This window comes from Falco naumanni, chromosome 10 (genome assembly GCF_017639655.2).
Source record: "Falco naumanni isolate bFalNau1 chromosome 10, bFalNau1.pat, whole genome shotgun sequence".
Taxonomy (NCBI): domain Eukaryota; kingdom Metazoa; phylum Chordata; class Aves; order Falconiformes; family Falconidae; genus Falco; species Falco naumanni.
The window spans coordinates 6,160,947-6,186,338 of record NC_054063.1 but is presented as its reverse complement, the minus strand read 5'-3'; the positions used below and the strand labels follow the sequence as shown (position 1 = coordinate 6,186,338).

At 37.0% G+C, this 25,392-nt stretch overlaps 1 protein-coding gene across 8 annotated transcripts in view; it reads right to left on the bottom strand.

Annotated features, from left to right (window-relative positions):
* Positions 1-25,392, bottom strand: part of SOX6 (SRY-box transcription factor 6) — a 376,098-nt gene that overhangs the window by 151,148 nt on the left and 199,558 nt on the right. The gene's annotated exons all lie outside the window — the stretch shown is intronic.

Genomic DNA, 25,392 nt, shown 5'->3' with positions numbered 1-25,392 from the left:
TTCTTGTTTTCTGACAGGAGTAATTAACGATGCATGGGGTACAAATCCCTATATCTTTTCCATCTAAATCTGCCCAGTGTGATAAATACATTCACAGTTCATCAGACATAATTTTCCTTCACTTTAAATATTTTGTTGTTTTTTCCCCCTAGTATGTAAAAATGCTAAAAAAAATACAAAAAATTAAAAGATGCTGTCCAGTGGAAGAAGCAGTTTAATAGTTTATTGATCATTTCTCTAAAACACCCATATATCTGGTAGTTCATTTGGGTAAATGTAAGCTTTGGTTATGGAATGCATATTAAAAATGAGCTCTACTTGTCCCTAAGAGAAACGGCTAACCTGAGAAAATGGCTTAAAAATTTTCATTTAACTTCCAAAGTTTACTCTACAGAGAGCACTTAATTAATATGAAACTACGGTACATTTATTCTTCGCACTAATGATGCTTAATGGTCTGTTTAGGGGTAAATTGCATGGGTCTCCTAAGTAAAGAGTACAGGGTCCTTTTGCAAATCAATCCAAGAATATCCCGTCTTACGTACAAACATATTACTCTGTCACAAGCAGCAATGTCAGCTCCTGTATTTGAGCCATACACTGCATCTCCTTGTGTAAGCGTCTCAGACCCACAGCTCTAGACCAGGTAATACAATTACAGTAAGGTAGCAGTTCAGGAATACTGGAAGAGGTTTACAGTTGGAAGTGGGAAAAATGAAACAATTTTATGTTGTACAGGAGAACTGGGAGTCAGAGAAGAAGCAAACTAAATCAAGAACTAGTCAGGTTTGTAATCTGCCCCAGTGATGTGAGAAGTGGCACAAAAGAGAGGTTATTTGCATACTTCAATTCCTCCATTCACAACAGAGGACTGTGATAAAAAATCCACAGGACTTGTGAAGAGGAAGACAATGTGTGAGGAACAGGACCTGGGAGGGAATGGAGAAACTGTCACCAAAATTGTGATTCTACCTTCTTCTCAGGAGTAAGATGGATACCTTCTAGGGAAAAGAAGAAAGAGGTTGACAGGTTTCATTGGGAGAGGGAAGACAAAACGGACTCGCACCAAGCAGGTGACAAACCCAAGATGCTCTGCTGCTTACATCATGCTATGATGAGAGAAATTCTTAAAGAGAATTTCATTTGCAAAAGCAGCATACAAGAAACCCTCTGTCTGTGATTGCTTTCTGTGGAAAAAGAAACCGCATGGCTTAAGTCGTTCACTCTAAACAAAGCAAACTCCCAGAACCAAAGGGTACCTGTTTTTCTGTACATTTTGAATTGCATATAACAACATAAACTACTGAAAATACTCAATTTCTTAGACACTATTAACTAACTTAGTCTTAAAAGAGCCTCCAACAAACTGATGCTCCAGTATCCTGTAATGCCATATCTTAATTCAGTCGGCATGTGACACAGGCCTCTGCATAAGGAAAAATGAGTGACTTCTGTTGCAGCAGAAGTTTTAGGAATGGTTAGCAATTCCCTCGGTCACAAGAAGTATGATGGATGCATGAAGTCAGAGCTGAAGGATACTCTCCATTTCAAACCAACTTATTACAAAACCTTAGCATGATATGTGTGACCTAAGCAATAAAAGAGTTCTGTGCAAAAAGCTGTTTCAAAACAATAACAAAAAAAATATTTTTGAAAGTAAGCTTAGGCAGGTATGTGGCCAGGAAACTGTCTGCACTGAAATACTGCCTGCCAGCAACCATTACCTTGTACTGAGCTCCACACTCCTGACATCAGTTCAATTACCTGCAACTTCAGTATAGACTTAGCTTAAACCTCTCAAACTGTACCACTCAGGCTTGAAGATTTTGCACCGTGGATCAAAGATTATTTAGGTGCATTTGAATATGTTATTGTACACTGAATTTCACTTTCACGGATAAAAGACTGATAGAAGTTTTTCTACCAAAGAAAAACTCCCTTGCCCATCGTTACTAGAAGAGCTCAGCCACTCCACCTACTTTAGAAAGCCAATGGGAAGGAACTTGCTGCCTCAGATGATACCTTCTTGCCATCCACTGCCACCTGGGAAACCACAGCTTGAGACTTTCACATCTGTCAAGCAGATTTTGCATTGTAACGCAGGCCCCCGATCTTACAGTCATAAAATATTTTACACACCCAAAGCAGATATTAATCTCCTGCTGCATTTACATATTATTGTGTATACTTTGTACTTGCTTCATATTATGAGTACAAAGCTACCACAAAGAGTGCCTGCTAAGGCTACAAAATTTGATTGTTTTCTTATGATTAGTTAGAACCATTTGATCTAGTGGCAGCAAATTTATAAGGTAATTTCTTTTCCTTTTTTCCCCTGAATTTTATACAATGGTAGGCAGAAGTACCCGTTCTTACTCAGGAATTCATAGTCATTGTTTTTCTTTCCTTTTCCCCCACCCCAAGAAACACATCTGTATTGAATGACCCCATTTAAAGTAGTCTACTCTTTAATTTGTACTGTGCTATGTAATCCAACAACAGAACAGAACTGATGACCACAAAATGTACACTGTGCTCCTGGAAAATAACGAGACCTCCACGAAGCTGCAAGACACCTAACCGAACGCTGCTGAAGACAAGAAAAAGCATAAGATGCAGAATGTTGTTGTACGAACACTGTGTGGGGGAGGTATAATTTAATTTTCGAGTGGAAAATCCCAACCATTATTTTACAGTTTAAATACCAATAAAAAACAACTTGCTCAGAATGCAGACCAGATTGAGCTGATCTGGCTGGGCCAAGAGAGGTCATCAGTAGCTGTGTGCCATCATCATCTGTTTTGCATCCACTTACTGCAGCAAGCAACGAGATTCCTAAACTCATTACCAGTAAATAAACTTCTGCTGCTGACTAAAAATATCTATAAATAAAATAAAAATATAGCCATCTGTAAAATGTATTTGCCATAAAAACAGATAAAACAAAAAGCTCAGTAAAAAATATACAGTAAATGTGCCAGCTACCATAAAATATTATCCATCACAGCACACTCTCTGTTCTAGTCCTATTCTCTTACTCCAAAGACAGCAGTGCATTTTTTTTTTTTCCATGGGGTCTTCCTTATCCCCCAAACACATCTGTCTTGAGTTTCTCTCAGATTTGTCAGGTGGATCAGTGCTCCCCAGGGCCTGCTCCATCCAAAGTATTTTAATTTGACTAAACACCTGATTTATTTTATCTCTCCGATGAGAAAGGCAGTTTGTCTTAATAGAGCCTGTCAGCCTATAGTCCCATTCACAGCAATTTACAGGCAGCCAGGGATGCTGGAAAAGAAGAGTGCTGTGATTCTGTATTTTATCCTCCTCCAGAAAGCACCTAAAAGCAGCTATTCACTGCTACTGCATGTGGCATTTTAGAACTGAATTAGCTTTTTATTCAAGTAACTACACTTGTTGTGAATAGCTTATCTGTAAAATTGCTACATTCACTACTGATTTTATTAACCTTTGGCTCTATCACAAAATGGTCTTCAGTTAGGAAAGACCTTTAAAATTGACACATTTTTCTTAGGGGCCTTTATTTCAGTGACTTCAGATATTCTGAATTTGATCCATTGACTCCCTTTACCGGCAGTATTTAAAATTTTGAATGTTGGTGGGAAGTCGGTAGTGTTTAAGGACTTCTTTTTAAAATGAAAATGTAACAGTTAGTCTCATCAAAAGTTCAGAAAAAAAGTTATTATTTTGGATAGCCCTTTGCTTGTGTATTCTTGTCTTTGTGATTATAATCACAAGCTGAAAAATAATTTGGTTGTAGCAATATTTTATTTTTTCCTTGTGTGCTTATAGTTTTACCCTTCATTTTTGTATGGATTCGAGCACAAATTGAGCTAAAATGGTCAGACTGAACAGAACTAAGGCATCAAAGAGAACTTTTGAGAAATTCTGGTCATAGGTCAATCTAACCAGGAGCGAGAAAATAAAAAGTAGCTATAAATCTGCTGAAAAAAAGAGAGAAGAGTTCAACTTCTGGTCTAAAATTACATTTAGAAAGAATTCTGTTTGTGGCAAAACCCTACCTTTTAAAACTGATTGCAATACTACATGATTTTGGGTACACAATGCAATAGAATCATCATCATATATCTCACCATATTTAAGCAAAATCATAAACATCACCTTGCATTTTATCTACCCAATTTTCTTTAAGCATTGGAAAAAAAAAAAAAAAGATTAAAACTCTAATAATTTGGAAGTATAGATACATAATATAACTATAGGTCCCATCGTCAAGCTCTGATTTACCACCTTAGAACACTTCTATTACCTCTTACTACATATTCAGTCTATATACAGAGGTAGCTGCATGTCAACAAACACAGGAGGCTTTTCAATGTTAAATTTAGAAATGTCCTTGTGGCAAGTTGTCATGAGATAGAGGCAGAGTAATAACTGCTGGTAAGGGAAAAAAATAAGCAGGAATAACAGAAAATAGACTTCTAGACTTACATAGTGTAATTTAAACTAATCTCTTTGACACTCAGCCGAAGAAAACAACATAAAACCACATACTCTATCGAGTAAATAAAAGACAAAATACTGGAGTCATAAATAAGCCAAAAATTTATAGGTGTGATGCAAAGCTTGCCAAAGCAGGATTCTCAGCCATGACAAAAAGTTACTGTGGGTTCTTGACTGCGCTTGCCTTAGTTTCCCAACACATACACAAAGTAAAACACTACCAGTCAGAGGGGTTTATGCCTGGTTAGTTAATGCTCCTGAAGTGCTTTGAGATCCTTGCATGGAATCTCTACACAGCTGCAGAGTATTATTGGTTCTCTTGAATTCTGTGATTGCTGTAAAGCATGACAAATATCATCCTTGTTTATGCACTGCATCTAAACTAACTTTTGCCCCATGTACTTACAGGAAATACAAATTAATAAATCACAAATGATTACTCCTGTTACATTTTTAGAATAAACACATAGTGTGACTTTTATGAAATCAAGAGACAGTAATGCAAGAAAGCGTGGACTTTGCCAGAAGTTAAGGGCTTTAAATCACATAACTGTGGTTCCAAAGTATCATCAACCGAAGCAATTCAACCAACAATCAGAAATGATTTTGAAACAAGTTAAGCAATTTCAGCTTTAAAAAGAAAAACCACCAGCCTTTATGAATCAATGCCTCTGTTAGTTCTTTTTTTTTGTTTTTTTTTTTTTTTTTTTTTTTTTTAATGGGCATTGTTTGAAAAGAAAGCAAAAACACAATGCTAGACATAAAAGAAAGTGTATTTGATCTTAGCTGCCCGGAGACAACCTGGTTAAACCGTTCTGTCTGACACGGCAGCCTGCAGCACACATCAGATGGGTTGTGATGTCTCTACTTCACAGGCTCTGTCCAGCGTTTAGCATTTACCCTTTTTTGATTGGGTCACCTTTCAAATGCCACAAAATAGGGCAGCAAAAGTCAACAAAAATAAACAGGAAAAACAGAAGAAAGTAACAAACTAATGGACGGGCTTCGGAGATAAAAGTCACTTTGTGAGGGCTGCCTGACTAAGGAGCCCCCTTGCCATTGCTATAGCATCTAATTTGAGTTCTAACTCCAGCAGCAGTTTAAAAAGCTTTCCACTCTAAAGGGCCCCAAGTGCATCATAAAGATAAAGCATTTCAGTAGAAAACAGCCACAAAGACCTCTATTATCTTATCAGTCTTTGGTTACAACAGCTGAACCAATATGACTAAGTTCTGAATGACTTTTTTTCTCCCATTTCTTTTTATAACACTAGAATACTGGAATTTCTTTATTTCATGATCAGTTAGCAATTGTTGATGTTTCCATATGCTACTGTCCAGTCCTTAGTCAATAAAAAGTTTTATAAATGCTTCCATTGTGCTTTGTAGCATCCCAGTGCGGGAGGCAGCACAGCAAATGTCCAGCATGCAAACCAGACTGGAGAGCCTGTCTTGTGAAGGTGTGAGATTCCCCCCTGCCTTATGTCTCCAAATTATTCTATGTTTTAAGCTTTGAGCAAGGAAAAATTAATGCCCTATGTCCATAAACAGTAACAGGAATTAATATTAGGACTACTCAAAACATTGTGTAGAAAAAAATCTGTTTGGCAGCTTTAGAAGAAAAAAAAAAAAAGGCTTAAGTTAGCTATGCTTATGAGAAGGATGAAAACTTTTACTGACAAACTCAGGATTCATCCTAGTTTCACAGACACTAGACCTCAGCTGCTTAAGCAATTGCTTAGGTGGACGCAATAAGAAACTAAGACGATTCACAGAACATGAGAGCTTTGATACAGCCCTAAGCTTACCATGGGCCAGGCTGCCTTTCCCAGACTAGCCGTATGTGGCAGCTAGCAGAGTGAAAATGGAATTATGTCAGCAAGGTCCTGATGACCCATTTCATTACGGTCACAGGCAGGTGAGGGAGGGGGCAGGGACCCCAGCGGCAGGGCTGCACCTCCCCAGCAAAGCCCCCTCCCCACGCTGCGTGGCTGACGGCAGACGGCAGGGTCCTGCACCCACTGCCGCCTAGTTTGGATCATACCAAGGCTTTCATCCAGCACGCGCATGCACCTGGCCTGACGGGGGGAGCGCACAGGGGTGCAGGAGAGCAATGCAAATCCAGATCTTCCCTGACACCAAGCTGGGACAGAGATCGGCATCCCTGGGCAGAAGTGCCCTCACAGGCCCTCGCTTTACCATTGCACATGGGAGTGCGCACATTCAACTGTTTGACTATTTAAAGTGTTGCACTCCATTGTTTTTTTCCCGTCTCAAAAGAATTTGAAGGCTTTATCCCTCCTTCAGACTTCACAAATCACAGAAATGTTTATTTTCATTAAGAGCAAATAAGTGACCAGAATGCATACAGGAATCCAGCTGAGAGTTTCCCCCTAAAGCTTTGCCATCAGCTGATGACAACTGAGGCAGGCTCCCCAGCCTCAGCATTCCTCAGCGAACGCTCGTACCTTCGCGTTGCCCCTGCAGACAACCACCTCTGCTGAGACAGGGGTTCTTTTGTGGCCTTTCAAGTTTTTTTGATCTTATGTGGTTTTGTTCTTGTGTTGTTTCTCAGCAATTCTCAAGTGTTTCCCGAGGAACATCTTATATTCAGAAGTTTTCTTCCTTGACTGTTTTTCACATTTCTAATCCAAGCAAACCAATACATTCAAAAGGAAAACACTGCAACGACTGGATCAACATAAATCGTACACATGTTACTACCAAACACCTCCAAAACCGTGAAAGCAGTCTGCTAGGCAAGGGGTTGGATTGAGGAGTGCCTGGTCTGCTCACGGAGCGGCACAATGATATGCTGCACCATTTGTAGGGATGTGGTGAACTCACAGTTGCGTCCTAAAATGTAATCCATGTCAGGAATGCAGGAAAGAATGTGATGTTAGCCAGATCTCCAGCCTCCCCCTCCTCTAAACCAGCATCCAGCAAAAAGCAGAATTCCAACAAATCTCTCTACTTATAAAGACTCCTTGCTTTCTTTCATGCACATGAAAGGGAGAAATCTGAAATAAACCTTGAAGGACTTTAAAAATGTTTAGAGATTTTGTTACTATCTCATACGTACAATTCCACTTTATTATTGTTTGTTAATTAAAAAATGAAAAAAAAAAAAAACCAAAACCAAACAACAAAAAACCCCCCAAACTTTAGCTAGTTTGTTAGAATTACTCTCAAATTCCAGAAGGACTTGTCACCTCACATTCTAAATAATACTAGAAGTACATGTTAGGTGTTAATTCAAGTACGTATTTAGTGTTAGTTCATACATGTGCATGTGGAAGAAAGACGACAATTTTTGGAAAAAGTTATTCGTAGGGTTTTTCAGTAGCAAGTAGAGATTTGGTTATGAATGCTTCAGTGGTTTCAGTGGGTTTAGAAACGCTTCATATATATCAATACAAGTTGTTCAAACTCTGTGTGGAAAAAATCTGATAATACTGGAAATAAACAGGAAAATACGTATTACACATTGCAGCTAAAAACTCGGAGCCAACCTGTTCTTGCCTGATTAGAATATAATGATACAGCAGAGGCCACAGGCTGTGAGTAATCCGTACAGCAATACAAACACTAAAATATGATGTAAAGAGAAAGAAAAATGAATATTTTCATTTTTTTAACCGAGAAGACTATAGCCCAGGGCATAGCACACACACAAAAAAATGAACACGGTGGTGTTATATAGAGAGCAAAACTTGTATTATTAATATTATTATTGACTCTAATGCTCAATTCCAATGCTTTTAAAGTAAAAAAAATCACAAACAAGAAAGGAGAAAAGATAGTCCATCCATTTAAGGTACCCACTCATGACTTGAGAGCGCTGAAAAAATTTTCTGACCTTCAGTTTCAGTTTTTCCCATTTAAATACAGATGAGAGTACTTCCCTAGATCAGGGAGGGGGAAGGGGAGGAGGTAGTGCTGACAACAGGAACAGTAAAGGTTCCAAACTGTGTTTGTGGGCCATATAACAGAAGGAAAGAGTATATTAAGAAATACAGAATCTAAAGGATAAAGGAGGTGTTGGAAGTGAAAAGAACTGATAAACAGAAAGAAAAAAAATCTAATCATCATGTAATTACATCACAGTTCCCCTTCTGTAGAACCACCACACTGAGATGCCAGAAACTGTGCTGATAACGATAGCAGAAATACTTCAGCGTCACATCAGGAATAAACTTTCAGGATTGGAACCTTCTCTGTGCAAACAACCCCACACAGGGTTTTTTTGTGGAAGTTAGTATCTTAAGTAAAAATGGTACAAGATGGGTTCACCTTTCTTTATCAGAGGACACAGATTAAGCACAAAAAAACGCACAGGCCAATGTTACATCTTCTTCAAGGAGATGAGAAAGTCATAAAAAGGGCTTTAACTCCTGTAACTTTTTGCATTTGCAAGGGCTATACAACTAACTCCAACCCAATAGCCCTATAATGCTTTACGTTCTCACACAATGAAACAGGGCTAGTCTCATAGGGAAATAGAGCTGGCCAAACTTTCTGCTTCTGAAGATGGGACACAAGGATTAAATATCAGAAAAATCAAGCCCTTCAGTAACAATGATGTTTGCAGTGCTTGTGGCTTATTCATTATGCTGAAATTAACAACTGAGCAGGCCTAATTCTCTTTGCATGTTATTTAGACATACATGTGGAACCAGAAACTTCAGTAGAAATACCCTTTATTTACAGTGGTAGGAGAACTGATCCCCAAGTTCCCATAAACAGCAAGTGAAGCCAGTTGTTCACCTTTGCTATTATTCTATCTCTGAACCCGACTCAAAATACAGAGTTTCTTTCATCAGCTCTGGCTGAATTTTGTAATTGTCAGAGGACCGATAACAGACACATCAAATAGAAGTCCAAAAAACTTCATCACTGAATATTATGGAGTAACTTTGTTTTTAATGACATTCTATCTCTCAGTTTCGAAAACCCCACTATATTAGGTTTTTAGAAATGTTAGCAAAAAAGCCTAATACATGTACATATTCTATAGCACCATCCTGGGTTTAGATCTGAGGCTGCTTTGTCCTGACGGCATCACTGGACATACAAAACAGTCCATAGTATTAGAAATTTTAAAAGGACTTACTAAATTCGTGACTCTCTCCATAAGCAGCTTATAGTTTGATGTGAAAGCATAGACATGAAACTAAAACCGAGGTATTTGCACAGAGAAATACTGCCCCACCTTTCACACCAGCTTCAGAGGAATTCCAACACAAAGTTTTGTCCTAAACATTATTTTGCCTTCTGGATAATTCTTTTGATTTTTTTTTTTTCTCTTCTAACTCATTAGAATTACTGAATGGAGTTCTGCTGCTCTAATAGCGTCACTATATCTTAATTTAGTTAAGTAATGTTTTAAGTGTTTGAACTCAATGGAAAACCCCTACCCTCCATTTCCAGAAAAGAAGAAAAATATTTGAGTTTTAGATGAACATTTGCACCTGTGCCTTGATGCAGAGGAGTGGATGGTCTGGCAGATGAATGCTAAGCCATCCCTAATGTTCCTATGAAACACTGCAGTACAAGGTGTAAGAAAGATACTCTTTTGTAGCTTCCTCTTTTAGATGTAAAATGATATTTTGTTTCACTTATATACAATCATAGGTAGCGTCTGCTTTGGAATTACAATGTTGAGAGTCACAACTGATGACAGTCTGGAATAAGTAGGATCTTATCAGCCACCATGAAAAGATTAGGAGTCTGCTGAAGAAGATATATAAATGGAGATTTCAGGACTGATTTTGAAATTGCTCCATTTCATTGATTGTTCTTTCATAACAGCGTACAGCTGGATAAAAATCATTTTGTTTCCATATTCAATTTTAACTTTAACAAGTGACTTGTGGGTACCACGATACGCTTAAAAATGAATTTATTTTTTTTATTATGTAAACATGATACAATTCCAAGTGATCTATACAACTTTTCATTCTTTTTAAACTAGTATTTCTTCCTGTTGTGGTAGGAGTGCAAAAAAGCACGTATTTGGAAGGAAGAGCTCTCTAATTAAAACTTGCATCTCCAGTCACAGGGATGAACCGAATTTCTGCTCTATCTAGTCTTCTGGAAAAAGAATCGTATATGTACATGCATAAAAATGACTGGAAGGAAGCCGAGTCTAGAGGAAGTTACTTTAATATCTCATTTAATGACTATCACCCCTATGAATTAGATTACATTAATTTCCCTATATAACAGGACTCATAGTTACCTGTGATTTCTTTAGCTGATATTTGTCTTTCATTTAAAAATTTAATGATGTAAAAGAAGGTTTTGCTTGTTTGTTCAGTCTTCTCACATTGTCTAAACTATAGATGAACAATGAAAGATGAAAAAGATTCATGTTTTAATTAAGTTTGAACAGCAAGCTACAGAAAAGGAGGTATTGATAGTATTTTTTTCTGCTTTTTGCCATAGTATTTGCAGAAAAAATGTGAATCCGCTCTTTAAATACTTATGCACAATAACATCTATAAATACATACATGGGGACACGGTAAAGAAAAGCTGACAGCTGATGTCCATACAGCATTTATGTGTACTCCTGCAGTTGCGCATGTGCCAATCGGGTGCAAGACCATATCATCACTGCATCTTTCCATGGGGCTAACCTAGTTTTAAGGAGGATGATGTGACTCCTTAGAGTGAACCTAAGCATCTGTGTACTAAGAAGGCCTATGAGAACAAGGACAGGAATGAATACTTTTCTCTAGGGGTGCAAGAAGGGAAGAGATCCTTTCCATAGGTGCCACTGCAGCTTTTTAATAAAAAGGCTATTCAATTTACATATTAGGATTCAATTATTGGAGTTAATTTGCCTTAAAGCTAACACTGAGGATCCCACTTCAAAACACTCTAGGAATCTTGCCTCTCTTCCAGTACTCAAAATTGTAGCCCAAATGAATTTCTTCTACTGCATCCAGAATGCACAATATACGCAGGAGAGAAGATGTGCCTCTGTGAAACATACTCTGACTTACGATGTCTTACAGTTACTTTTTATATCCTGTTCAATAAGTTACTTCCATGAGTTTTTAGTTAGTAGTTATTAGCTACACCACTCAGAAGTGTCTAAATGTAAATATGAGGGGTATTAGTACTGTAAGATTTATATACTTTAAATATAAATTTTAATTTTGATCTTAATTGCATGTTCATCTTTCATGTCTTACAAATACAAACAAGTATATCAATGAAAAACTTATATTTGCCTCTGAAGATTTTTATTGCCTCTGGTGATAAGTAATGAAGAAGCAAAGTTTATTGCAAAACAAGGACATTAGCATAGCCTGTCTATCACAGAAGCTGTAAAGAAGAAACTTCCTACCTCACTTGAGCAGAGACAATTTAGTCAAAAGCCTTTGATATGTATGGGAAAGCAAAAACATTTTATATATTTAAAATGTGTCCACAGAAGTCAGTTGAAGGATTTACACTTATTTCAGTGGGCTTTGAAACAGGTCCATTGATATGTTCATGAACAATGGCATTAGGTGCTCGAAACTAGCAGGTTGAGGCTTGCAAATCTGAATATTATTTCAAATTTCTTTCATAATCAAACAGTTATAAATTGAAAGTGCTACTTATCTGCTACACACAACCTAATAATCTGTAAAACAAATTCAGCAGAGCATATTAATGCTACAAACACGAATTATCTTACGTCTTTTGAAATAACCACAACCTCACTGTATGGGTATGAGAAACAAAAAACAAACAAGTGAACTATGCTTGCTGTTCCCTCAAGGTTTATCTTATAAATAATTAATTAATTAATTTAAAAGAACACATTCCAGAACAAATTAGAGTTCTGTGACCAGTTTCTTGTTCTCCTATGAAATACACCACAAAATTATCAGTCAAGTTTTCCAACTGCAGAAAACCCTCTTAATTCACATTAAGCAGCGCACAAAGGAGGTGGCCTACATTTGCAGACCAAAGTTCCACACATATTCTAAGAGTGTTCTGGTATAATTATACTCTAACCGCAAGCATGAGTATGTTTATCCAGATGTTTCTTAGAAGCGACTAAAAGTACAGTTGGAAATTTTCTTAATTCAATTTATGTGTATACCTAGTTGATCACAAACCAAAACATTTAACACAGCCCTTCGCTGCAGAATCTTTGGTAATGAAATTCTTCACAGTCCCAAACCAGAGAGTGGTGTCAGGTTATTTTGTTGCCCTTTTATAGATATCCTACCACTCAAAAAGTATCACTCAGAATGAAAATGTAAACACTGCCTATTCAAAAAACTTCATATAATTCAATATTCAAAGGCCTGAACTTAGGCACGAATTTAAGCACAGACAAAAGATGATTCAGAATAATTGTTGAAGCACTGGGAGCATGGTGGAAACACACCAAGAGGTTTTGAATTCCATTATAACAGCATTCTAATATATTATAAGTAGATCTTGAACTCATGTAAGTCAGTTGCTCACTTTGAGTTTCACATAGGTAATAACTTTAGCACAAAAAGATTTGAACTGCATCTTTACAGCTAACTTCTAACATATAACTATCAATACATTATGTTATCATCATCATTTCAGGGTATCAAAGTAAACACAGTCATAAATGGAAATATTGTTGAAGAACTGCTGAAGGACATGAGGTATTTAGATATAACTTTCCAGAACTCAGTAGCACTTTGGTAACTTTGAAGCAGCCAGAACCACATTCACTTACACATTTTCAGCTTCTCCTTGGAGCTCTTCCACTACTGGCTTGATATGTAATAGCAAAGATGAGATTTCCTTGCTGTCGTGTACCTTAAATGTTCTGCATGTGGGGACCTCAGGAGCTTGCAATAAATCTAAGCTTGCAGTAAGCTTTCAGCTATATCATGGACTCAACATACTCAGCAAAAGTCCATATACGATGACCAGCTTGCAGAAGAGGATGAACAAAAACTGATCTTACATGTAAGGCAATTACAGAAAATGCATTTCTAAGGCAACACTCACACACGCTCATTCACATTCATTTCTCTATGCAAAAAAATTTAAATTTTTACTCACTTAAGCACTCAGGATTGCTTTAGGTGTTAACTCAGTGTATATACCTTAAGAGGGGTGACTTTTTCAGTTGCTTAACCCACTGCACAATTCTGCTGTAAAAGCCTGAATAGTTACGCAGGCAAAAGCCTTACCTAGCTTACCAACAGACCTGCTAATTCTCACAAAATCATTTAACTATTTCCTATCTTGCTAGCTGTCAGCCAGGAACATTAAACAAATATCACGTATCTTCAGATCACAAACCACAGAAAATAAACCCTTTCAGAACTCCAGTGAAAAATGGCATGTTAGTTTTGGCTTTTTAAAAAAAAATACACACCTCTCAGACATTGTTAAGGTCTGTCACAGAAACAGAGTCTATAAATGTTTCCATTGCGGATAGCAGCCACAGTCTCAGCCCCAGCATCGGTGATGCCAGCTGGTCTGTAGGACCTGACCTTGATCAGCGAGAAGCAGCGTTCCCCTTTTACAGCTCATGCTGCAAACGGTGGAAGCAGGCCTACAGCAAGGAACACACCTCTCCTTTGTGAAGACTATTTCATTGAAACAAGTTAAACAATGCTATTTTCATCACATAAATCTTCAGGCTTCCCCCACTCCCAAACCCAAACTTTGTATTAATTTCCCTGTGTTTAATGCATTCAAACATTTTACACAGGCCTAGCTGTCATAATGTAAATTTCTGATAGCAGATTCAGTTGACGTGCAATTAACACCTATATTCTGTCACAGGTGATTTGCTACTTATCACCATAGACCTTCTCAGTACTTGCAACTGTAATTCAGGAAAAGTATTTTTCTCAGTGTTCGTTACCACAATACAGATGGAAGGAAGCAGGAAGAGGCAAAGAGAGAGAAAAGCCTTACCTAGCGATGAAGTTAACTAAACTTTGGCTATGTGTGGACACTGAGGATGGTTTTTCCAGGTCAGCGGAAGGAGAATTCTCACTATGGCCCACTCCCAGCCAGTTCTTAGCACCCTGGGCTCATATTTGTCTGATGGTGGGATATGTTATCTAAGGGTATGCAGAGAGACCCAAAGTGCCTTTGTCAATCACTGTTATCTTGAACAGTGGCAGACCGTAACCTGATAGGCTGAAGCATTTCTTAGAAAAATCCTTACATTTCAGAAGAAGTGGGCACCCATCTCTGGCTGAGCCCTGAGACACACAAAACTGCACTACAGAACCCTTGGGAGGTGAAGAAAATAACAAGATAGAGAAGAGGGTTAATCAATTTCTGAAGTAGGAACCCTCTATTCACTGCAGCCCCTAAAAGAAAATCCACAGCGATCCTGTGACTGATGCAGAATCTCAACAATACATAGAGAAATGGATCCTGGCACTAGAGTAAAGCAGCCAAGGTGAAAAGCAGCTCTTTCAGCTGCAAGTTAAAAGGAAGTCTGTGATTCTTAATGAATCTGAAAAAACAAACCACAAAACAGTTATGTCCATTTCACTTTCTTTACCTTCCTTAGTAAACCTGTTTGTATTCCTCTGATGTTACCAATGAAAACTTGAAGTCTCTGTAAGCTTTCCCACATTTAGAAAAACTTAAATTGCTACAAACGTGCATAAAACGTCTGTATCACTACACTGCCGTTTGAAATCCTGCAACTTGAGTATACCACCTACATTTTCATAGCAGATTTTGTTTTGCTATCTGTAATAAGACTATTCCAGCTTCCAGAGAGAACTACAATTGTCTAGTAAAAAGTTACATCAATGATCAAACCTCATAACTAAATTTCAAAGTATGGCAAACCTTGTCTGTAAATAATTTTCTAATCTTAGTGACTAGAACTTATTGTGATCTTATTTCAACAGAACGCATTAGGGGCATAAATCAATATACAGTATTTCTAAGTCAAAACAAATGCAAAAGATGTATCTTCACATTTAGTAGTATGTATAAAAATGTCGGAAATGTCAACCACTTAGATACTTTCATATTATCCCTAATTAATACAAATTGCATTTAATTTCACATTTAGTAAAACATATTGCTGCCCAAAATAAGGACTATAATTTTTATCAGCAATTATTATTACTGATGTATCAACACAATTATTTAAATTCAATGTATATAGAGGCAGAATCCACGCAAGCATTTACAGTTTTTGTTCCCTCTGTGCTTCTTTCCTAATTTTTGTGGCTTGGAGCTCCTCCAGATGCTGTCTCTGACTTTGTGGTTTTGTATTTGAGATCCCATCTCCTGATTCATAGCATTCCTTGATTGACAAACAGATTCAGATATGAAAACAGTTACCTGCACATAATCTGCGTCCAACAGCTGCACTGCGAAGTTTTCCATTTGTGGGGAACCTACTGTTTCAGATTTTACCCATTCCTCAGGTCTCTAAGTCAGTGTGTTTACTGGGCTATTCAGTAACTGGTGACATATGTGATCTCCAACTGCAAGCTGCACTTCAGATTCAGACAATTTTCCTTTTTTTCCCTCCCCCTTCATAAACTAAATTATTTAAAAAACAACACAGGGTTTTGTATTTCTAAACTGATGTGCCTCCTAATTGAATGCAGACACTTTCAAACTATTTTCCATTAGAGGCTCACTTTTTTTTCTCATTTTAATGCACAGTATAATACCTTCATTGGTAGATTAAAATTGTTTGACTAGAAGTAAAACCTATTATTATATGCTCTTTTAGCGGTTTTGTCTTGTATAATGTAGGATGAATTATGTAAAACACACCAAACAGGATACTCCACAAGCTGCTACTTGCATGCTGCAAACAATCACAGTTTCACTGACAGACTGGGACTTAGCATCTTAAAATTCCTGTGGAAATCAAGTGCATTTTAAGCATTGGGTTTGATTATTTAATCAGACAACTTGCATTTTGCCCTGGCTAATTTGGAAGGCTGATAATATTTTACTCATAAAATAATTGTGCACCTGTTGTGATGGAAACCTATTCAAACAAATCTTAATAGACATAAGGATTCATTCCCAACACGAGTGTGTTAGCCCCTCATTATCTACGGGGCAACACATTTTAACCAGCTATCGAGCAGGTCTCAGCGTGATCGTGCGTAACCCTCAAAGAACATTTATGACAACATGACCAACGTTAAACTTTGTTAATTCATATTGATACAGACCAAGGTAAATATTAGGAGATGTGGGTCAAACTAAAAGTAATTTAAAGAAAAAAGGTAAAAGAAAATATGCATATAATAACAGGATTCCAGTGTGAGAGCTAATGACAAAGAACCATCTCTGATCAAGCTGCCTGGGTATAAATCTATTAATTTTATTAACATGGAACTTAATACATACAATGCATTCATGGAATCAGGATAGGCTATGCCCTTAATAGAATTCTATTTCCTCTATTCAGACAAATTTCCTTTGGAAACTGTTTCAATATAGCGCTCTCAATTTGTTTTAAAATTCAAATACTCATATTCATTGATGAGAATGCATCTTTTCTAGTGTTTTGCAAAATTTTCTCTATTGGCAAATCATGCCGAACAAAAAACAAAAAAAAAAAAAAAAAAAAAAAAAGGAGAGTGGAAAAGAGAGAAATTATTTACTTTAATCTAAAATAAATATTTGGGGGAGAGGCAGAAGTGGAAGAGTGAATTGAGACCAATTCACTCTCCAAGGAAGGGGACAGTGTCATGAATGACCTGATTGAAGCAAGGGAATCCCAATTAGCCTGAAATCACTTTAATGCTGGCAGGAGGATGCAAAACCAAGGAGAATTATCCCACTTTGGCTAGATCTGCCCTTTGGCAGAAAACTGTCAGGTGTCATTGGTCAGACCTGAGGTGAGGTGACACAGTCAGACAAACAGACCTCTTGAAAAAAATACTGATAGTTAACCTTTTCCAAAGGGTCAGCTTGTTTAGAGAGGACAAGGACAACCCTTCTTGTATTTCTTCTTCTATTCCTTACTGAGCTTAGGCTTTTGAGGCAGTGGCTGTGTCAGGTTGCACATTATGTTCTTGATATTCTCAGTTGCATGCAAGTTTCCCAAATGTGCTTGTACTTAATTTTCCCCGAGTACTAATGCTACGACCGTTAAGTTTTACAGATGACATTTCTGAGCCCCCTCTGGGTCCACCATTTATAATGCTCCCAGTAAGGTATTTTCACATCTCTCAAGAAAAAAAATACTCTGATTGATATCATGAAGATGCTCTCATTACCAGACAACATCCACATATCAAGACCCCACTTCAAGACAGACTCCTTATTCAGAAAGGGAGTTCAAAACCAACCGAGGTGAAAAGAATTGCCACAAAGGTTCTCATTAATCAGTGCCAAAGTCTGATGTTGCTCAGAATAAGAATGTTTTGTGCAAAAATTTTCTTTCCAAATTAACTGATGAGAGCACCCAAAGTGCAGAACAGATTTCCTATAAGGAATAAATCAATATATTTTTACTTTTCAACCTGGAGAAGAGACAACTGAATGTCGTGTAACTGGGAAGGTGAAGAAGGACCAGTCATTCCCTGTCGATTACAATGCAAGATCTAGGGGACACCTACAAGGTATTAGGTTCAAACACACAGCATATTGTTAACTGCTGAGTTTATCCCCACAGACTTGCCAGCTGTCTGTTAGAGGGTTCCAAAGCGATTGGACATGTTCATAGATGGTAATTCTATCAAGGGCCATTAAACCCGAATGTACCACCTCTGAATCAAGAAGCCCATTAATCATACTTTGTGGGAAATTGGAAGAGTATATTGAGGAAATATTACTGTATGTTTACCCTTTCCTCAGACCCTTCCCCACGTTGCTTAGTATCCATAGAGAAAGAACAGTGCAGGACAGTATGTTCTTTATATCGGACACTTAAAGATTTTCTTAATTGGAAACTCCTGTAACAAAAGACTGATGAAGTACACCTACAGGTTTCCCCAGAATCCAAACCAATCAGAAAATTTCAGTCCTTTCAGTACTGTGCCTACGTGCATCTTTCTAGATAAATGCTTATATTAACTAAATTTGTTGGAATTTGACTTTATATGTCTACAGCAGCAAAAAGCCAAAAGCACTGAAGCATGATGAAACACAAGAAATGGAGCTTCCACTCTTGTTTCAGCAGTGCAGACTCCTACACATGCACTTGCTTTTTCATATGAAGTTGCATATTTTTCTTCAGTAGGAATTTTGGTAAAGGTAAGAAACTTCACTGGCAACTAAGCTGGGACTTGAGTCAAAAGGAAATTTGCCCCTGACATCCAGTGTCAGTAGAGGCCCTGAGTTCCAAGCAGTGACTGGCTTCTTCAGCACAGAAGCCTTTCAACTGCAGTTAAGGACTCTGTATTTGTTAAAGATAACAATTACTGATATAATGAAAATTGAAAATATATGTACACGATACCAAAACAACCTACCAATAGAAGAAAATGTCACATTTTCAGAATAGAAGTGAAGAAAACAACTTGCAATTTTCTGCTAAAAATATTAAATGGCATTTGAAAATAAACACCTTTTAGGATCATACATTTTCTTGACACTATTTGTACAAATGAAGAATGAATCAAATTCCAGAGTGCAGTCTTTTCTAATGTGCCAAATAAATGTATTGCTGTTTCAAGTTCCTTATTGTTAGCATCATTATCCTTCTTATTCCTTTTTCTCGTGAACAATTGGTAGCACACTATCTGGGACACAGTCCCACAAAACACAGCGTGTAAATGACTTGTCCCATTGATTTCAGGGTAGTACAGAGTTCATATATTTAGTCCTGAATTGTTAAGCTTAGAAACATACACTGGTGAGGTAAAAAAAAAAAAATATATATGTGACTGCCATAAGTAACAAACTCATTGTGTGCCTGGAAATACACTGCATGCATCCCAGATGATATCATTTATAAAATGTATTCAACAATATGGAAAACCTGATTTATGTGAAAGGTTGATTACAATGTAATTTATAGTTGTGGAGTTTTAAGAACTAGAAACGGCAATAGTCATTAACTTTTAACATTAGAAGCAGGCATGATTGTGATAGCTGCCACTGAAATATGACACTCTGACCAAAGACCAGAGCAACAAAAATATTTACTACTTTTTTTTTTCTTTGCTCTACATACAGCTTCAATCCTGCCAAGACTTACATGTACAAAGTTTAAATAATAGTATTATGTACAGTGAGCGGTCCCATTCGTTTCCACAGAACTACCTTCTGCCTGTACAGTTTGGGGTATGTCTACTTAAATCCAGAATCTGGAGAAAAGTATTTAGTATGAAAAACATCAAGATGACATAAGACCATACAGTTAAATTTAGTACATGCTAGTGGTTAGTCTAACTAATTATATCAGGATCTTAATCACAACAAATAGATACACTGGGGCATGGTAAGTTTTACCAAAATATTTTTATTTTTGAATCCATTACCTTCTTCAAGCAAATCAAACTAAAGGGTATGCGAGCATTAACTGTTGAAAGTGCTTATGAAATAATCAGTCATGCAAAAATGTACCACTTAATTTAGAAGGTCAGATTAGACCTGGAAATGTAGCTTTGGTAACACATTGCACAAAAAGCTAAAGACTTGAGAAATGGCAAAACAAAAATATATCTCCGACCTGGAGAGCTGCAACATAAAGCTAAACATACCACATCATTGGATCATGGTAATAAATACATTATGAGAAACCTTTATTGCCTGTGGTATATTTCTATATTTCTAATCAGGACTAATTTCTTAAGGATTTGGGGAGTAGAGGTCCTGGGTTGCATTGTTTTGTTATGTTTTGTTGGATGCTTTCATTGGTTTCACTAATTGGAACCAGTTGATCCTTTTTCCTGTGTATTGATTTTTTAAATCCTAGCAGTTAACAATGATTCTAATGTATCATAACACTTTAGACCTTAATCATATAGTGGGGCTTTTGCTTGTAGCTTTTGTTTGAGTTTTAATTAAGAAGACCTTATGTCTCAAAGCCCGAGCTGGGTTTTTAATTGCTAGTATGTATATCACACAGACTTCAAAAGAAATAAAATATGTTTATAACAGAGAGCACAAAGGAGAGCTTTGAAATGTCTATAGCCATACAAAGTGACATAATTAAAAACCTCTGAGAGCCTCTGTGATATAAGACTTATATATATTTATTTATACATATTTATAAGGCAGACTGTTATATACCCTTAGACTTCATGAGAAAGAGATTTCAGCAATTATACTGAGAAATAATTACTCCAAATCCAGACTACAGTGTTGGTCAGGGCTACAGGAAAACATCAGATTTATTTTCCTCAAAATGGTCTTCACATTTGCTATAGTGCACTAAGAAACACCCGATCTGTGAAGACAAATTTTATAAAATGGAAGCAAAAATAGCATTTTAAAATGTTTTGTAAATCATGCATATTCTAAGAAAAAACTTAATTCACTGTAAAAACACAGAAACCATAACTTTCTCAAGGATTCATTCATGCAGAACTCTCTCCAAGACTATTCCAGAAATGGATAGTGTTAAATTACTAGATTCAAACAGTTGTGCCTCACTGTTCTCTTCCAGTCATTAATGCACACACAAAAAAGTGCTCCTAGAAAACACCTCTTTCCATCTCTCCTGTGCTCTAATCCCAGGGACAAATACCATCTTCAATATTGTTTATAGCGTTTCTTACAAGAAGACTATCAAGTGGGTGAAGTTGCTTCGTTTTACTAAATTCAACATATCCTAGGAAACAGGAATGCTGCCTCCCACCGATCCCAATATTGTGAGGCCAATAGACATGGACGTGTCACATGAAAGAGGAGGTTCAGGCTTTTTTGAATAAAGTAGCAAATATAAAAAGGGAAGGAATAAGCACAGGAAACATAATGCAAACAGCCTTCTGTATCGGGTAAAGCTAGGGACATCAATCACCATCCTTCCCAAAATAGAGTACACTGTACAAAGACAGCATGTGACATCCAAGTCACAATGCCTATAAATATAGATAGTTCCAGTTGTAAACACCACCAATGGAAGCCAGAGAACTAACCTGCAACACAGTAGCTGGTGACCCAGGAGTCACTCTTCTCTAAGACTGCTAGACCAATTCTGACCCTTTCACGATAACATCATTGCTTAAGTTACTTAAAGACTGACCTTTCTTATTTGATCTTCAAAGACCCTGCATGCTGAGAAAGACCATTGCGGGCTATTTCAGTGGGACAACTGCCTGATGTATGCAAGACTATGCTATTCCAGAGATTTATATTTGGAACAGAAACAGAAAACTTAAAACAGACTCTGTATAGTGATAAATGATGCTACTCTGCCTAGCTGTGGCTGCTGAAGAAAAACTAGATAACTAAGCAACAGAAATACATGCAGCGAGGGAGGGTGAGGACAGAACTCTGTGCACCCAAATATCTGGAAATTTAGAAAATGAAGGGAAAAAAAACCAACAAAAACCTGCATCATTTTGTTCATTCAAATACACGACAACAAAAGTTAGAATGAAAAGTATTTCCTGATCCTAATTTCTATACAAAAAAAGACACTGCAAAAGCCAGACATAAGCCTAACAAATCGCTTGTATACCTTAAATAAATGTATCTCCATGCAGACACCGGCAAATAGCATACAATCAAATGATTTGCATAGGCAGCTGCGGGGTTTTTTCCAGGTGAGCAGGTCATTTAACTCAGCTCAACTGCTTCATAGACCTTTGAAAATTTGACCTATGTGTTTCATTTATAAACATATCAAATGAACAAGCAGACTTAAATTTTAACCACTGGAATTTGGCTACAAAGCATTCTGCCAAATGCTCCTCTGAGTTTCATGCAACCTCCCTGAAGTCAATGGCTTGTCTGGCTGGAATTCAAGGAAGAATCTGGACCATTATCAATAACTGAAATCCTAATAAAGAAACTCCAAAAAAGCAGTTTTACAAATGAAGCACACTGTGCAAGAGTAATTGTGAGCAGGAACAATCCCACTTAGAGAAAAAATTAATGATTCACTGTCTGTTACTTTTGTATTGGCTTCTATTGTTTGCATTAATAGATATAGTTTATAATTATATCTTGATTAACACTATTGTGTTCTAAATATAGAAGGTAAAGCAAGAAAATACCATTTTTATATGTTTCTCTCAGCCAATTATCTTCTCATCTATGTACTTCCCAAACATGAATAGAAACAGTTTGTGTCAGTGGTACAATTTTTTTTCTGCTTTCATCCTTTTTTCTGGCAGTGATTCTCAGCAAACTGCCTTCCCACAACCAAGATGCTAGTCTTTCACTGAGGGGGGAGGGCTGTAGTTGTGCAGACACAGAGGAAGAGTATGTGCTCAGGTTATCCTTAGCAAGAACGCCGCCTTCTCTCTAAAATAAACAACTCCCAGTAACAGTCAGTGCAAAGAGCAGTTCCTCACAGGACCACACCTCACTTTCTTGTAATCAAGATTTTTTTTTTCCCTAATGACCTCATTTGTTTATTTTTACTGCACCACTTCATGTCTTTAAGTTAGGCTCTCAGTAATATGAGCAGAAAGTCTGCACAAAAGCCAAAAATATCAGCCAGTTAAATAAATTGATCTCGAATCTAATGGAAATTAAGGAAAATTATATTTGACCTCCCAAAGATGACACAGTTTCAAAAGCAGCTCTTTCAGACCTCAGCATGCCCTGCCAGTTACCTAACTGGAAATTCATTCAGCACTGTGAAAATGAACTTCATTGATTTGGAAATCTACCACCCTGAACACTGAAAAGAAAAAAATATTTTTTTTTTAAGTATGCTTCTTTGATAGATTAAAAATCCTTTCTGGTTGTCCTACTTTGCTTTATTTCCTTCTTGTAATCTGCGTCTCATGCTGCCATGGGCTAGATTGTTGCATTGTTTGTTTTTGTTTTCTTTTTTCTTTCTGAGATGATTTAAGGCACACAAATGCTAATATGAGTTAAAACCAGGCTATTGGGTTGACAGCGATTTTATCAGCTAGGAGTTACCGGCCTGGAGACTGCAGCCATGCCACTGGCTCACGAGCCCCAAGGAACTAAGTCCCACTGCAGACCGGCCGCTGCCTCTGCTGTGTAACTGCACCTTGTTTTCTTCTTCTATAAAATGACACTAATGCCTTTGTCAAGAGGTTTGGATATGGTAAGTATAAAGCACGCCGTAACAGCAACCATCATTTATCTTCTGTGCTTGTGTATGCTGCTCTGTGTTTTTGCCCGTTCATGGAATATGTTACATGCAGGTGCAGTGGCAAAGATTCAGCATTGCATCTTGCTGGAAGTCAACTAGTAGCAGGGAGCAATACTGCAGACGCAAAGACCACTTAAGGAGAGGTTTCTAGGGATGAGACTCAGGAAGTGAGTTGTGGAAACTAGCCGAATGACTGTCAACATGTAAATCTGGTGAGCCTAATCAGGTGATCCCTTTTGTACAGCTAATAAGCTATGCTTCCAGAAAACATAGTTGAATGAGATGAAAATTCTTCCAAGTCTGAGTGAGAATGCTTTGTAGGCAGATGAGAAAAAGGGTAGGAGAAAGAACTCTGTCCATTCATTTTGCAGTGAATATATATACTAAGAAAATAGGAGGAATAACATATATTGAGAAAAACAAACCTTTTCTTCTAATAAATGAAAGCTCATGAAAAAGCTTTTTGTGCCATATAAAAGAATAACGAACATTATCCTGCATTGTTAGAGATCCCCCCTCATTTAATTTTGGTTCACTAACAGCATTCAAGTAGTTTCTGTTTAAAGATTAAGTAGTTATATTGTGCAAATAATGGACAAACTTCAATGTTTTCCACACTATGAGAGACAATATGGCTTTAAATAGAATGTGATTTCAAGACATAATTTTGTTGGATTTCGTTCCAGTCAGTTTTAACATGTTCCTGTAAAACTGCATACTATACTTTTGCCATTGACATTACTATAGGATTTCTTAACCAGCTAAAAAATATACATTTTTGTAATTCTACCAAAAAAATATCCAAGATTTTGATCTTGAATCCACTGAGGGAACCAATTACAGCTTACTTATTAAAAAGGAACAATCTTTCATCTCTATGTGTAACAAAAAAAATTGAACTATCTTAAGTTTCCCTGGCAGAAATACAAAAACCTAAGCATCTATTTTCATCAAATAGTACCATTCTTTCTTTCTTTCTTTTTTTTTTTTTTTTGCACTAGTGAAGATTTATTAATATGATGTACATGATGCTCTGTTTCCACATATTTGTAGTTGTAATTTAATAAAATTATACCAATGAAGAGAAATCAATCTAAGGTACGTTGTATACTCCTCAAACATGCCTTATGACCCCTTCTCACAGCACAAAACCCCCCACCTCTTTAATTTGTTGCTTAATCAATAACACTGAATTTCTTCTCACTGAGAAAATCCATTGAAGAATTGATGGGTGGGGAAAAACACTTCAAGTTTTCTACATAGTACTTAATTGTCAAGACAATTCCACTTTTACTAGACTGCCTGTTCAACAAACCTTGGAAATACTGGGAAGTACTGTCTATATATGCAATAAAACTTGCACTTTTTCCAGTAGGTCCCAAATTTCATCCAAAGCTACTCTTTCTCCACAGGAATAGCATGAACAGAAATATTTATTTTTTTATTTCTCTATTTGGAATCAAGGATTTAGAACAGTAATCACACAATTTCCCCCATTTCTAATCTGAAAGCAGTTTCTACACATAGTTTATGCAACTGGGAAGAAACAGTACCAAGTACTAGTAACTCCACGTTTTCAAGATGTTTCTTCCTTTTCCTCTGGTTATAAAGACATATAGCTAATGTCAGTGAACCAATGTAACTAACCTGGTGTTTGTGATAACATCCTTGATACTGCCTATAACTGATTGTGACATACTCTGATTTATTTATT